Below are 13,129 nucleotides of genomic sequence, written 5' to 3' on the forward strand. Positions count from 1 at the left end.
TTGTCTTTCTCTTTCTGACTTACTTCACTCTGTATGACAGACTCTAGGTCTATCCACCGCATTACAAATAGCTCAATTTCGTTTCTTTTTATGGCTGAGTAATATTCCATTGTATATATGTGCCACATCTTCTTTATCCATTCATCCGATTATGGGCACTTAGGTTGTTTCCATCTCCGGTCTATTGTAAATAGAGCTGCAATGAACATTTTGGTACATGACTCTTTCTGAATTTTGGTTTTCTCAGGGTATATGTCCAGTAGTGGGATTGCTGGGTCGTATTTGTAGTTTTATTTGTAGGTTCTATTTGTAGTTTTTTAAGGAACCTCCATACTGTTCTCCATAGTGGCTGAACCAATTCACATTCCCACCAGCAGTGCAAGAATGTTCCCTTTTCTCCACACCCTCTCCAGCATTTATTGTTTCTAGATTTTTTGATGATGGCCATTCTGACTGGTGTGAGATGATATCTCATTGTAGTTTTGATTTGCATTTCTCTAATGATTAATGATGTTGAGCATTCTTTCATGTGTTTGTTGGCAGTCTGTATATCTTCTTTGGAGAAATGTCTATTTAGGTCTTCTGCCCATTTTTGGATTGGGTTGTTTGTTTTTTTGTTATTGAGCTGCATGAGCTGCTTGTAAATTTTGGAGATTAATCCTTTGTCGGTTGCTTCATTTGCAAATATTTTCTCCCATTCTGAGGGTTGTCTTTTGGTCTTGTTTATGGTTTCCTTTGCTGTGCAAAAGCTTTGAAGTTTCATTAGGTCCCATTTATTTTTTTTTTTATTTCCATTACTCTAGGATGTGGGTCAGAAAGGATCTTGCTGTGATTTATGTCATAGAGTGTTCTGCCTATGTTTTCCTCTAAGAGTTTAATAGTTTCTTTCCTTACATTTAGGTCTTTAATCCATTTTGAGCTTATTTTTGTGTATGGTGTTAGGGAGTGATCTAATCTCATACTTTTACATGTACCTGTCCAGTTTTCCCAGCACCACTTATTGAAGAGGCTGTCCTTTCTCCACTGTACATTCCTGCCACCTTTATCAAAGATAAGGTGTCCATATGTGCGTGGGTTTATCTCTGGGCTTTCTATCCTGTTCCATTGATCTTTCTGTTTTTGTGCCAGTACCATACTGTCTTGATTACTGTAGCTTTGTAGTATAGTCTGAAGTCAGGGAGCCTGATTCCTCCAGTTCCTTTTTTCGTTCTCAAGATTGCTTTGGTTATTCGGGGTCTTTTGTGTTTCCATACAAATTGCAAAATTTTTTGTTCTAGTTCTGTGAAAAATGCCAGTGGTAGTTTGATAGGGATTGCATTGAATCTATAGATTGCTTTGGGTAGTATAGTCATTTTCACAATGTTGATTCTTCCAATCCAAGAACATGGTATATCTCTCCATCTATTTGTGTCATCTTTAATTTCATTCATCAGTGTCTTATAATTTTCTGTATACGGGTCTTTTGTCTCCTTAGGTAGGTTTATTCCTAGATATTTTATTCTTTTTGTTGCAACGGTAAATGGGAGTGTTTTCTTGATTTCACTTTCAGATTTTTCATCATTAGTATATAGGAGTGCCAGAGATTTCTGTGCATTAATTGTGTATCCTGCCACTTTACCAAATTCATTGATTAGCTCTAGTAGTTTTCTGGTAGCATCTTTAGGATTCTCTATGTATAGGATCATGTCATCTGCAAACAGTGACAGCTTTACTTCTTTTCTGATTTGGATTCCTTTTATTTCCTTTTCTTCTCTGATTGCTGTGGCTAAAACTTCAAAAACTATGTTGAATAAGAGTGGTGAGAGTGGGCAACCTTGTCTTGTTCCTGATCTTAGTGGAAATGCTTTCAGTTTTTCACCATTGAGGATGATGTTTGCTGTGGGCTTGTCATATATGGCCTTTATTATGTTGAGGAAAGTTCCCTCTATGCCTACTTTCTGCAGGATTTTTATCATAAATGGGTGTTGAATTTTGTCACAAGCTTTCTCTGCATCTATTGAGATGATCATATGGTTTTTCTCCTTCAATTTGTTAATATTGTTTATCACATTGATAGATTTGCGTATATTGAAGAATCCTTGCATTCCTGGAATAAACCCCACTTGATCATGGTGTATGATCCTTTTAATGTGCTGTTGGATTCTGTTTGCTAGTATTTTGTTGAGGATTTTTGCATCTATGTTCATCAGTGATATTGGCCTGTAGTTTTCTTTTTTTGTGACATCCTTGTCTGGTTTTGGTATCAAGGTGATGGTGGCCTCGTAGAAGGAACTTGGGAGTGTTCCTCCCTCTGCTCTATTTTGGAAGAGTTTGAGAAGGATAGGTGTTAGCTCTTCTCTCAATGTTTGATAGAATTCGCCTGTGAAGCCATCTGGTCCTGGACTATTGTTTTTTGGAAGATTTTTAATCACAGTTTCAATTTCAGTGCTTGTGATTGGTCTGTTCCTGTTTTCTATTTCTTCCTGATTCAGTCTTGGCAGGTTGTGCATTTCTAAGAATTTGTCCATTTCTTCCAGGTTGTCCATTTTATTGGCATAGAATTGCTTGTAGTAATCTCTCATGATCTTTTTTATTTCTGCAGTGTCAGTTGTTACCTCTCCTTTTTCATTTCTAATTCTATTGATTTGAGTCTTCTCCCTTTTTTTCTTGATGAGTGGGTAGTGGTTTATCTATTTTGTTTATCTTCTCAAAGAACCAGCTTTTAGTTTTATTGATCTTTGCTATTGTTTCCTTCATTTCTTTTTCATTTATCTGATCTGATTTTTATGATTTCTTTCCTTCTGCTAGCTTTGGGGTTTTTTTGTTCTTCTTTCTCTAATTGCTTGAGGTGCAAGGTTAGGTTGTTTATTCGAGACGTTTCCTGCTTCTTAAGGTGGGCTTGTATTGCTATAAACTTCCCCCTTAGAACTGCTTTTGCTGCATCCCATAGGTTTTGGGTCGTTGTCTCTATTGTCATTTGTTTCTAGGTATTTTTTTATTTCCTCTTTGATTTCTTCAGTGATCACTTCATTATTAAGTAGTGTATTTATCCTCCATGTGTTTGTATTTTTTACAGATCTTTTCCTGTAATTGATATCTAGTCTCATGGCGTTGTGGTCAGAAAAGATACTTGATACAATTTCAATTTTCTTAAATTTACCAAGGCTTGATTTGTGACCCAAGATATGATCTATCCTGGAGAATGTTCCATGAGCACTTGAGAAAAATGTGTATTCTGTTGTTTTTGGACGGAGAGTCCTATAAATATCAATTAAGTCCATCTTGTTTAATGTATCATTTAAAGCTTGTGTTTCCTTATTTATTTTCATTTCGGATGATCTGTCCATGGGTGAAAGTGGGGTGTTTACGTCCCCTACTATGAATGTGTTACTGTCGATTTCCCCTTTTATGGCTGTTAGTATTTGCCTTATGTATTGAGGTGCTCCTATGTTGGGTGCATAAATATTTACAATTGTTATATCTTCTTCTTGGATCGATCCCTTGATCATTATGTAGTGTCCTTCTTTGTCTCTTTTAATAGTCCTTATTTTAAAGTCTATTTTGTCTGATATGAGAATTGCTACTCCAGCTTTCTTTTGGTTTCCATTTGCATGGAATATCTTTTTCCATCCCCTTACTTTCAGTCTGTATGTGTCTCTAGGTCTGAAGTGGGTCTCTTGTAGACAGCATATATAAGGGTCTTGTTTTTGTATCCATTCAGCCAATCTGTGTCTTTTGGTGGGAGCACTTAGTCCATTTACATTTAAGGTAATTATCGATATGTATGTTCCTATTCCCATTTTCTAAATTGTTTTGGGTTCGTTATTGTAGGTCTTTTCCTTCTCTTGTGTTTCTTGCCTAGAGAAGATCCTTTAGCATTTGTTGTAAAGCTGGTTTGGTGGTGCTGAACTCTCTCAGCTTTTGCTTGTCTGTAAAGGTTTTAATTTCTCCATCAAATCTGAATGAGATCCTTGCTGGGTAGAGTAGTCTTGGCTGCAGGTTTTTCTCCTTCATCACTCTCAGTATGTCCTGCCACTCCCTTCTGGCTTGTAGGGTTTCTGCTGAGAGATCAGCTGTTAACCTTATGGGGATTTCCTTATGTGTTATTTGTTGTTTTTCCCTTGCTGCTTTTAATATGCTTTCTTTGTATTTAATTTTTGACAGTTTGATTAATATGTGTCTTGGCGTATTTCTCCTTGGATTTATCCTGTATGGGACTCTCTGTGCTTCCTGGACTTGATTAACTATTTCTTTTCCCATATTAGGGAAGTTTTCAACTATAATCTCTTCAAATATTTTCTCAGTCCCTTGCTTTTTCTCTTCCTCTTTGGAACCCCTATAATTCGAATGTTGGTGTGTTTAATGTTGTCCCAGAGGTCTCTGAGACTGTCCTCAGTTCTTTTCATTCTTTTTTCTTTATTCTGCTCTGCAGTAGTTATTTCCACTATTTTATCTTCCAGGTCACTTATCCGTTCTTCTGCCTCAGTTATTCTGCTATTGATCCCATCTAGAGTAGTTTTAATTTCATTTATTGTGGTGTTCATCGTTGCTTGTTTCATCTTTATTTCTTCTAGGTCCTTGTTAAATGTTTCTTGCATTTTGTCTATTCTATTTCCAAGATTTCGGATCATCCTTACCATCATTATTCTGAATTCTTTTTCAGGTAGACTGCCTATTTCCTCTTCATTTGTTAGGTCTGGTGCATTTCTATCTTGCTCCTTTATCTGCTGTGTGTTTTTCTGTCTTCTCATTTTGCTTATCTTACTGTGTTTGGGGTCTCCTTTTTGCAGACTGCAGGTTCGTAGTTCCTGCTGTTTTTGATGTCTGTCTCCAGTGGCTAAGGTTCAGTGGGTTGTGTAGGCTTCCTGGTGGAGGGGACTAGTGCCTGTGTTCTGGTGGATGAGGCTGGATCTTGTCTCTCTAGTGGGAAGGTTCACGTCTGGTGGTGTGTTTTGGGGTGTCTGTGGCCTTATTATGATTTTAGGCAGCCTCTCTGCTAATGGGTGGGGCTGTGTTCCTGTTTTGCTAGTCGTTTGGCATAGGTTGTCCAGCACTGTGGCTTGCTGGTCGTTGAGTGAAGCTGGGTGCTGGTGTTAAGATGGAGGTCTCTGGGAGATTTTCACTGTTTGATATTATGTGGAGCTGGGAGGTCTCTTGTGGACCAGTGTCCTGAAGTTGGCTCTCCTACCTCAGAGGCAGAGCCCTGACTCCTGGCTGGAGCACCAAGAGCCTTTCATCCACACGGCTCAGAATAAAAGGGAGAAAAAGTAGAGAGAATTAGTAGAAGTATGAGGAAAGAAAGAAGGAAAGGAGGGAAGGAAGGAAGGAAGGAAGAAAGAAAGAAAGAAGCAAAGAAGGAAAGAAGGCAAGAAGGAAAGAAAGGAGGGAGGGAGGGAGGAATGAAGGAGGGAAAGAAGGAAAAAAGACAGAAAGAAGATACAGTAAAAATAAAATAAAGTATAATAAAGTTATTGAATTAAAAAATTCTTATTTAGAAAAAAAAAAGGGACGGATAGAACCTTAGGACAAATGTTGGAAGCAAAGCTCTACAGACAAAATCTTACACAGAATCATACACATACACCCTCACTAAAAGAGGTAAAGGGGGAAAAATCATAAATCTTGCTTTCAGAGACCACCTCCTCAATTTGGGATGATTCGTTGTCTAAAGGAGGGAAGGAAGGAAGGAAGGAAAGAAAGAAAGAAAGAACGAATGAAGGTAAAGTATAATAACGTTATTAAAATTAAAATTAATTATTAAGAAAAAAATTTAAAAAAAAAACCATGGCCGGATAGAACCCTAGGACAAATGGTGGAAGCAAGACTATACAGACAAGATCTCACACAGAAGCATACACATACACATTCACAAAAAGAGGAAAAGGGAAAAAATCATAGATCTTGCTCCTAAAGTCCACTTCCTTAATTTGGGATGATTGGTTGTCTATTCAGGTATTCCACAGATGCAGGGTATATCAAGTTGACTGTGGAGCTTTAATCTGCTGCTTCTGAGGCTGCTGGGAGAGATTTCCCTTTCTCTTCTTTGTTCTCACAGCTCACCGGGGCTCAGCTTTGGATTTGGCCCTGCCTCTGCGTGTAGGTCGCTGGAGGGCGTCTGTTTTTTGCTCAGACAGGACGGGGTTAAAGGAGCCGCTGATTCGGGGGCTCTGGCTCACTCAGGCCGGGGGTGGGGGAGGGGCGGGAAGGGAGAGGCATGGAGTGCGGGGCGGGCCTGCGGCAGCAAAGGCCGGTGTGACTTTGCACCAGCCTGAGGCGCGCCATGCGTTTCCCGGGGAAGTTGTCCCTGGATCCCGGGAACCTGGCAGTGGCGGGCTGCACAGGCTCTGCGGAAGAGGGGTGTGGAGAGTGACCTGTGCTCGCACACAGGCCCCTTGGTGGCGGCAGCAGCAGCCTTAGTGTCTCCCGCCCGTCTCTGGGGTTCGTGCTTTTAGCCGCGGCTCGCGCCCGTCTCTGGGGTTCGCGCTTTTAGCCGCGGCTCGCGCCCGTCTCTGGAGTTCCTTTAAGCAGCGTTCTTAAACCTCTCCTCATGCCCCAGGAAACAAAGAGGGAAGAAAAAGTCTCTTGCCTCTTCGGCAGGTGCAGACTTTTCCCCCGACTCCCTCTCGGCTAGCCGTGGTGCACTAACCCCTTCAGGCTATGTTCAAGCCGCCAACCCCAGTCCTCTCCCTGCGCTCCATCCGAAACCCGAGCCTCAGAGCCTCAGCTCGCAGCCCCGCCCGCCCCGGCGGGTGAGCAGACAAGCCTCTCGGGCTGGTGAGTGCCGGTCGGCACCGATTCTTTGTGCGGGAATCTCCCCGCTTTGCCCTCCGCACCCGTTGCTGTGTTCTCCTCCGCGGCTTCGAAGCTCCCCCCTCCGCCTCCCGCAGTCTTCGCCCGCAAAGGGGCTTCCTGGTGTGTGGAAACCTTTCCTCCTTCACAGCTCCCTCCCACTGGTGCAGGTGCCGTCCCTATTCTTTTGTCTCTGTTCTTTCTTTTTTTTTCTTTTGCCCTACCCAGGTACGTGGGGAGTTTCTCGCCTTTTGGGAGGTCTGAGGTCTTCTGCCAGCCTCCAGTAGGTGTTCTGTAGGAGTTGTTCCACGTGTAGATGTATTTCTGGTGTATCTGTGGGGAGGAAGGTGATCTCCGCGTCTTACTCTTCCGCCATCTTCCTCTCCAAGACCGCCCCTGTGTTTTATTTCAAGAGTTTGTATCATAGTGGATATGGTTCCGTAGGCATGTATTTCCAAGTGATGGACTGCTAGACAGATTTTACTTTCTTTCCCCTCTCTTTTGCTCTTAAACATCAGATGTTTCCTTTTTAGCAGGCTCTTAGAAATGAATCTGATTCTCTAGAGTCAAAACTCTTAGCAGCCTCTGCCCTGCCTGTCTGTGATAATGAGCCTGTAATCGTAGTTTTAAGCTTGAGCCTGAAATCCCAGAGAAAATATTAGTCTTATACTGTGTGCTCCATGTGTGGTAGTATGATTCCTGCATCAAGAATTAAATAATAATTACGGTTTACTTCAGTAATGTAAATGTTTACATAAAATAAAAAGTGAAGAAGAAGGGTTGGCTTTCCATTTGGCTCGCAGCTACCATGCCAACTGCACGTTGTAACCCACCTCTGGATGAGAATTTCAAATCCTGTGGTTACCTACCCTCAAATTTCAAGACATCACTCTTCAGCTTTCTGTTATGTTTAAATGAGGAGACAGTCAAATAAAACTTGTTAAGGCAACTTTTATCTTTAAAAGTAGATTTAAATATAATATACTATCTACCTCTTCTCTCTTGTTTTAAAAAGATCCGCCAGCCTGTCATACTTAAGAAATTGAACCAAGACGTGTTATTGTTACTGAACGCAAGTTCACGCACCCAACGCACAGTGAGGCCAAACAAAACCGAGCAGAGAAAGGTTCATTGCAGGCCCATGCAAGGAGAACAGATAACTCATGCCCCCCAAAACCCAGGACTCTCCAAAGGGTTTCAGCAAAGCCCTTTTTTTTAAACATCTTTATTGGAGTATAATTGCTTTACAATGGTGTGTTAGTTTCTGCTGTATAACAAAGTGAATCAGCTATACGTATACATATATCCCCACATCTCCTCCCTCTTGCGTCTCCCTCCCTCCCTCCCTATCCCACCCAATGACCAAGTGAGGGAGGGGCGTCCCAGGGTATGTGATCGGTTCATGCACAATTCTCTAATAGGTTGATGTTTAAAAAACAGGGCAGGGCTTCCCTGGTGGCGCAGTGGTTGGGAGTCTGCCTGCCGATGCGGGGGGCGCGGGTTCGTGCCCTGGCCCGGGAGGATCCCACGTGCCGTGGAGCGGCTGGGCCTGTGAGCCATGGCCGCTGAGCCTGCGCGTCTGGAGCCTGTGCTCCGCAGCGGGAGAGGCCACAGCGGTGAGAGGCCCGCGTACCAAAAAACAATAATAATAATAAAGAACAGGGCAGTTGATATCATCAATCCTTAGATGCCAGTGGGTGTGTGTGTGTGTGTGTGACTGTGTGCTCATGGTCATCAAGTAGTTAATTTCTTCCACTTGGTGGTGGTTTTTAGCATCTGAAAAACTCGGGAAATATGCGTGAGATACTATTATCTGGGTACTTAAGAAAGGAGCTACAGCAGAGGGTATGGAGGAGGGGTCTGTCCCGCAGAGACCTCAGAGGGTCCTGTTCCATCACATTATGTGAAGGAGTAAGTGAGAAAGTGGTGTGATGGAAAAAAAAAATAAGAACTTGACCTGCTCTAATCCTTACCCATGAGATGACTCTGGGTAAGATAACTAATGTCTCAGAACCTCAGTTTACTCACTCATAAAATGGGGATAAGAGCAGTGTCTGCCTCCCAGGGAGGTTGTGGAAATTACATGAGCATCTAAGTGCATGACCTCCTAGCCATGGGCAGTTTTAGCAGCTGGGCCCTTTGCACCCCAGGCCTAGCAGCGCCTCTGAAGTTTGCCTCTTGGAGGGCTGCTTGTGTTAAGGTTCCCAGTGCCCAGCAAAGGCGTGGGTAAGGGAATGCAAAAATGAACACAAGGAGGCAGTTTAACAGAGTGGAAATGTAAAAGTAAAAATACTTCGCCTTTTGAGAAGTTGAGCAAGGTGAACAAGTGAAGGCAGATGAGAGGTTCTCGGCCATTCCTCTGATTGGTTACAAGCATGAGCGGAGGACCTCAAAACGAGCTCACACAGAACTGATCAAATATTTTTTGATCACTTGCCGCAGAAGATTTGATGCCCCGTATTAACCCATATGATGTTTTTCGTCCTATCTTAATTTAACAGAGTTTCTGGCAAGTGGTGTGCAGAGTTTACCACTGCACACCCATTTACACAGTGGTGTGTAAACGGGTTTTGAAAAAAATATATATTTTAAATATCTCCAAGCAATCGGTGTTCTCTAAGTACACCACAGTTCATTTTTAAAAACAGTAATTGAGTTTTACTATGTGCAAACACTGGAGTGTGCTCCTCTGTAAACACAGCTCTTGCACTAATTTATTTGGAGGAGAAAATATGGATGCTACCAGTGGTGTGCTGGGGCTGACTGGTGCCTGCTGGGGAAAGCCAACTGTTAGACTTGGGAATTTTGTGGGCCAGTTGTTAAAGATAGCCATTATTAAAAGCTAAATATTAGGGCTTTCCTGGTGGCGCAGTGGTTGAGCATCCGCCTGCCTATGCTGGGGACACGGGTTCGTGCCCTAGTCCGGGAAGATCCCACATGCTGCGGAGCGGCTGGGCCCGTGAGGCATGGCTGCTGAGCCTGCGCGTCCGGAGCCTGTGCTCTGCAACGGGAGAGGCCGCAGCGGTGAGAGGCCCGCATACCAAAAGAAAAAAAAAAAAAAAAGCTAAATATTAAATTAAATTTAGATTTAAGCAAAAAGTAATAAATACTCAAAATTCATCATTCCTAATTATTTTACTACCTTATACTACGATCTGTGCTCTTGAGGTTATCGGCATCCATTGTATCTGAATGGTGAAATGCTGGATAATGGTGTTTTACTGCACATCTTTCCCAAGGCTGTGTTTAGTGATGTTCCATCAGTAGTTTGCAGTCTGCCAGGTGGAAGTATTTGCACTAAGGATGCTACGAATCAGAATTTTTTTTTCCTGGCAGGCTGGTGGTTTAACCAGCATACCACTGGCTTTATCTCAGTAGAGTGAAATAAGAGTTTATTTCAAATGGAACCTTCAGTTCATACAGCTATGAAGGGATGCAGCCAGAAACAGAACTGATGTTTCCAGTTCAGTTTTGCATCATCTTTACCCACTTTGATTATTAGTGGAACCCTGTCTTGAAAAGTCTGTGCAGCATCCTGGTTCAGCAAAGAGTAGGAGAGAGGTTGGTTATTGACAGCTCCAGGGATTAGAGAGGGGCAAGGATGGCCTGATTTTCTGCTCTTTGACTTTTTGGCTTACTCCTTGCTACCTTCTATGAGACTATATGTATTTAATTGCCTGGTGAATGATATAAAGAAGTCTCAGCTGCACTGGGAATATATTTGATCTTGTCTACATTAAATAGAAGGGAAAAAGTTTTAAATTTTTTATTTATTTTTGACAAAAATTGTATATATGGTATACAACATGATGTTTTGATATATGTGTACATTGTGAATGATTACCAAAATCAAACTAATTAACATACCCATCACCTCCCATAGTTACCAGTGTGTTTGTGTGTGTGTGTGTGTGTGTGTGTGTGTGTGTGTATGAGTGTGGTGAGAACTCCTGGGATCTACTCTCAGCAAATTTCAAGTATATAATACATTATTATTCACTGTAGTCACCATACTATACATTAGGTCTCCAAAACTTATTCATCTTATAACTGAAATTTTGTACCCTTTGATCCACATTTCCTCTTTTCCCTCAGCCCCCAGCCTCTTGTAACCACCATATGTTATTATGAGTTTGACTTCTGGGGGAAAAAAGTTTTCAGGGGAAAGGATGGGATTTGAATAGAATCCTGAAGAATGGAAAGGATCCATCTGCATGAGAGAAAGGGTCAAAACATCAACAGATACACAAAGGGAAGGAAGGGCAATGACCGTACCAGAGGAAAATAAAGAATCCAGTATGGTTGGAGAACAGGATTTATAGACAAGTGTAGTGTGGAAAGGGACTTGAAGGGTAGATGGAACCTGATTACCTAAATGGCAGTATTGAACTTTGATGCTAAACTGATGTAGGTTTGGGAGAGAGGGAAAGAGTTGAAGAAGAAAAGGAGTTTCAGTGTTTGCTTTAAAAAGTTTATTTTTATTTTTAATAAATATACTTGTAGTATACACTTAATTGATAATATAAGGCAATTTAATTTACCTTTCCCTATGCAAATTGGATCCAAAAACATGTTGCCTTTAGTATATTAAGAATGTGTAAAAGATCCTCTCAAATGCTGCTACATCAGGCATCAAGAACATGAGAAATTTACCTATGGTTACTTCAGAAAATATATACACTGCACATAAATTTTACCATAAAAACTTAAAACTTCATGAAAAATCATGTAGTATTTCCATGCCACCTTACACAAATTCAATATCTGTAATGTTATCTTGAGGGAAATAATGTGCACATTTGAAACAGTCACAAAAGCTACCCGTGTTCAATTAATAGTGCATTGTAGATTACAGATTTACACCAACCAATACTTAAGAAATTGAATCTGAGTGATACTATTAGCTCAACTAATCATCTTGAATAAACAAGGAAATTTAACATATTGGTGGTCTACTTTTCTGATCATATAAATATATAATATACTGATATATATTAAATGTATAACATATATAATATATGAATGAAATATTAGGTATCATCCTTAGCTTTGCAGAATTGGTAACTATACCACAGCAAGATGTTATTTCTACAATCAGTGTACATGGGATGACATGCCATCAGTTTCCTTGACTTTGAGTTGACAAGCACTCAATTACAGTATATACCCTATAGAAGCTCCAGACAATCAACTTTTTTTTTTTTTTTTTTTTTTTGCGATACGCGGGCCTCTCACTGTTGTGGCCTCTCCCGTTGCAGAGCACAGGCTCCGGACGCGCAGGCTCAGCGGCCATGGCTCACGGGCCCAGCCGCTCCGCGGCATGTGAGATCTTCCCGGACCAGGGCATGAACCCGTGTCCCCTGCATCGGCAGGTGGACTCTCAACCACTGCGCCACCAGGGAAGCCCCAGACAATCAACTTTTAAAAAGATGAAGGTGGTCCCTTGGAAGACTAAAGCAAAATGTTTAGCTGGACTTTTAAAAAGTTTTATCAATGAGAAGAAGCACCTAAAAGGAAAATACAGCTTTAACAACAGAGGGGGGAAAAAACCCTTAAACATCTTGAAAACCAAAGCAAAATGCAATTTAAACAACATTTAAAGAGAAATACATTTTATGAGACTAATAAAAATTCGATCTACAGGATTTTAGGAGTTCATTACTAGTAAGTAAGCATAACCTTGCAAGTACCATGTCCCTTTTTCTTCCCCTTAGTCAGAATTTAAAGTGTTAGCTTCCATTCAGTCATGGCCAGAGGTGAGAGGGCAGGGAGGAGCTGATAAAGTAAAGGATCCAAAAACATTTTACATGAATGTCACAGACTTCCAATGAAAAGGAATACTTAACAGGACCAAAAGTTCATATTACTGATATACTCTTCACTGATTCAATTTTTAACAAGTGAAAATAAATGGTATTAAGATACAAAATCTTAATATATAACCCTTACTGTCAAATCCTTGTTTTCTGGAAGAAAAAACGAGATCTCTTGGGCTTCCCTGGGACACGGGTTTGTGCCCCGGTCCGGGAAGATCCCACATGCCGCGGAGCGGCTGGGCCCATGAGCCATGGCCGCTGAGCCTGCGCGTCCGGAGCCTGTACTCCGCAACGTGAGAGGCCACAGCAGTGAGAGGCCTGCATATCGCCAAAAAAAACCAAGATCCCACTCAATTTCCAGTAACACACAAACGTATGTTACAGAAGAATTTTATAATAGAAGGGTTAATAAACCCTTGCTGCCTTTTTTTCAAAGGGGATTTTAAAAAGGTGTAACATGATCAATAAGTGGCCATGTTCAGAATAAACTAGAATGAATGGGGTAGAGCGAAGAAAAGCAAGAATATCTAGCAAAGCCAGATTAT

The sequence above is a fragment of the Tursiops truncatus genome, chromosome 6 (genome assembly GCF_011762595.2).
Source record: "Tursiops truncatus isolate mTurTru1 chromosome 6, mTurTru1.mat.Y, whole genome shotgun sequence".
NCBI classification, from domain to species: domain Eukaryota; kingdom Metazoa; phylum Chordata; class Mammalia; order Artiodactyla; family Delphinidae; genus Tursiops; species Tursiops truncatus.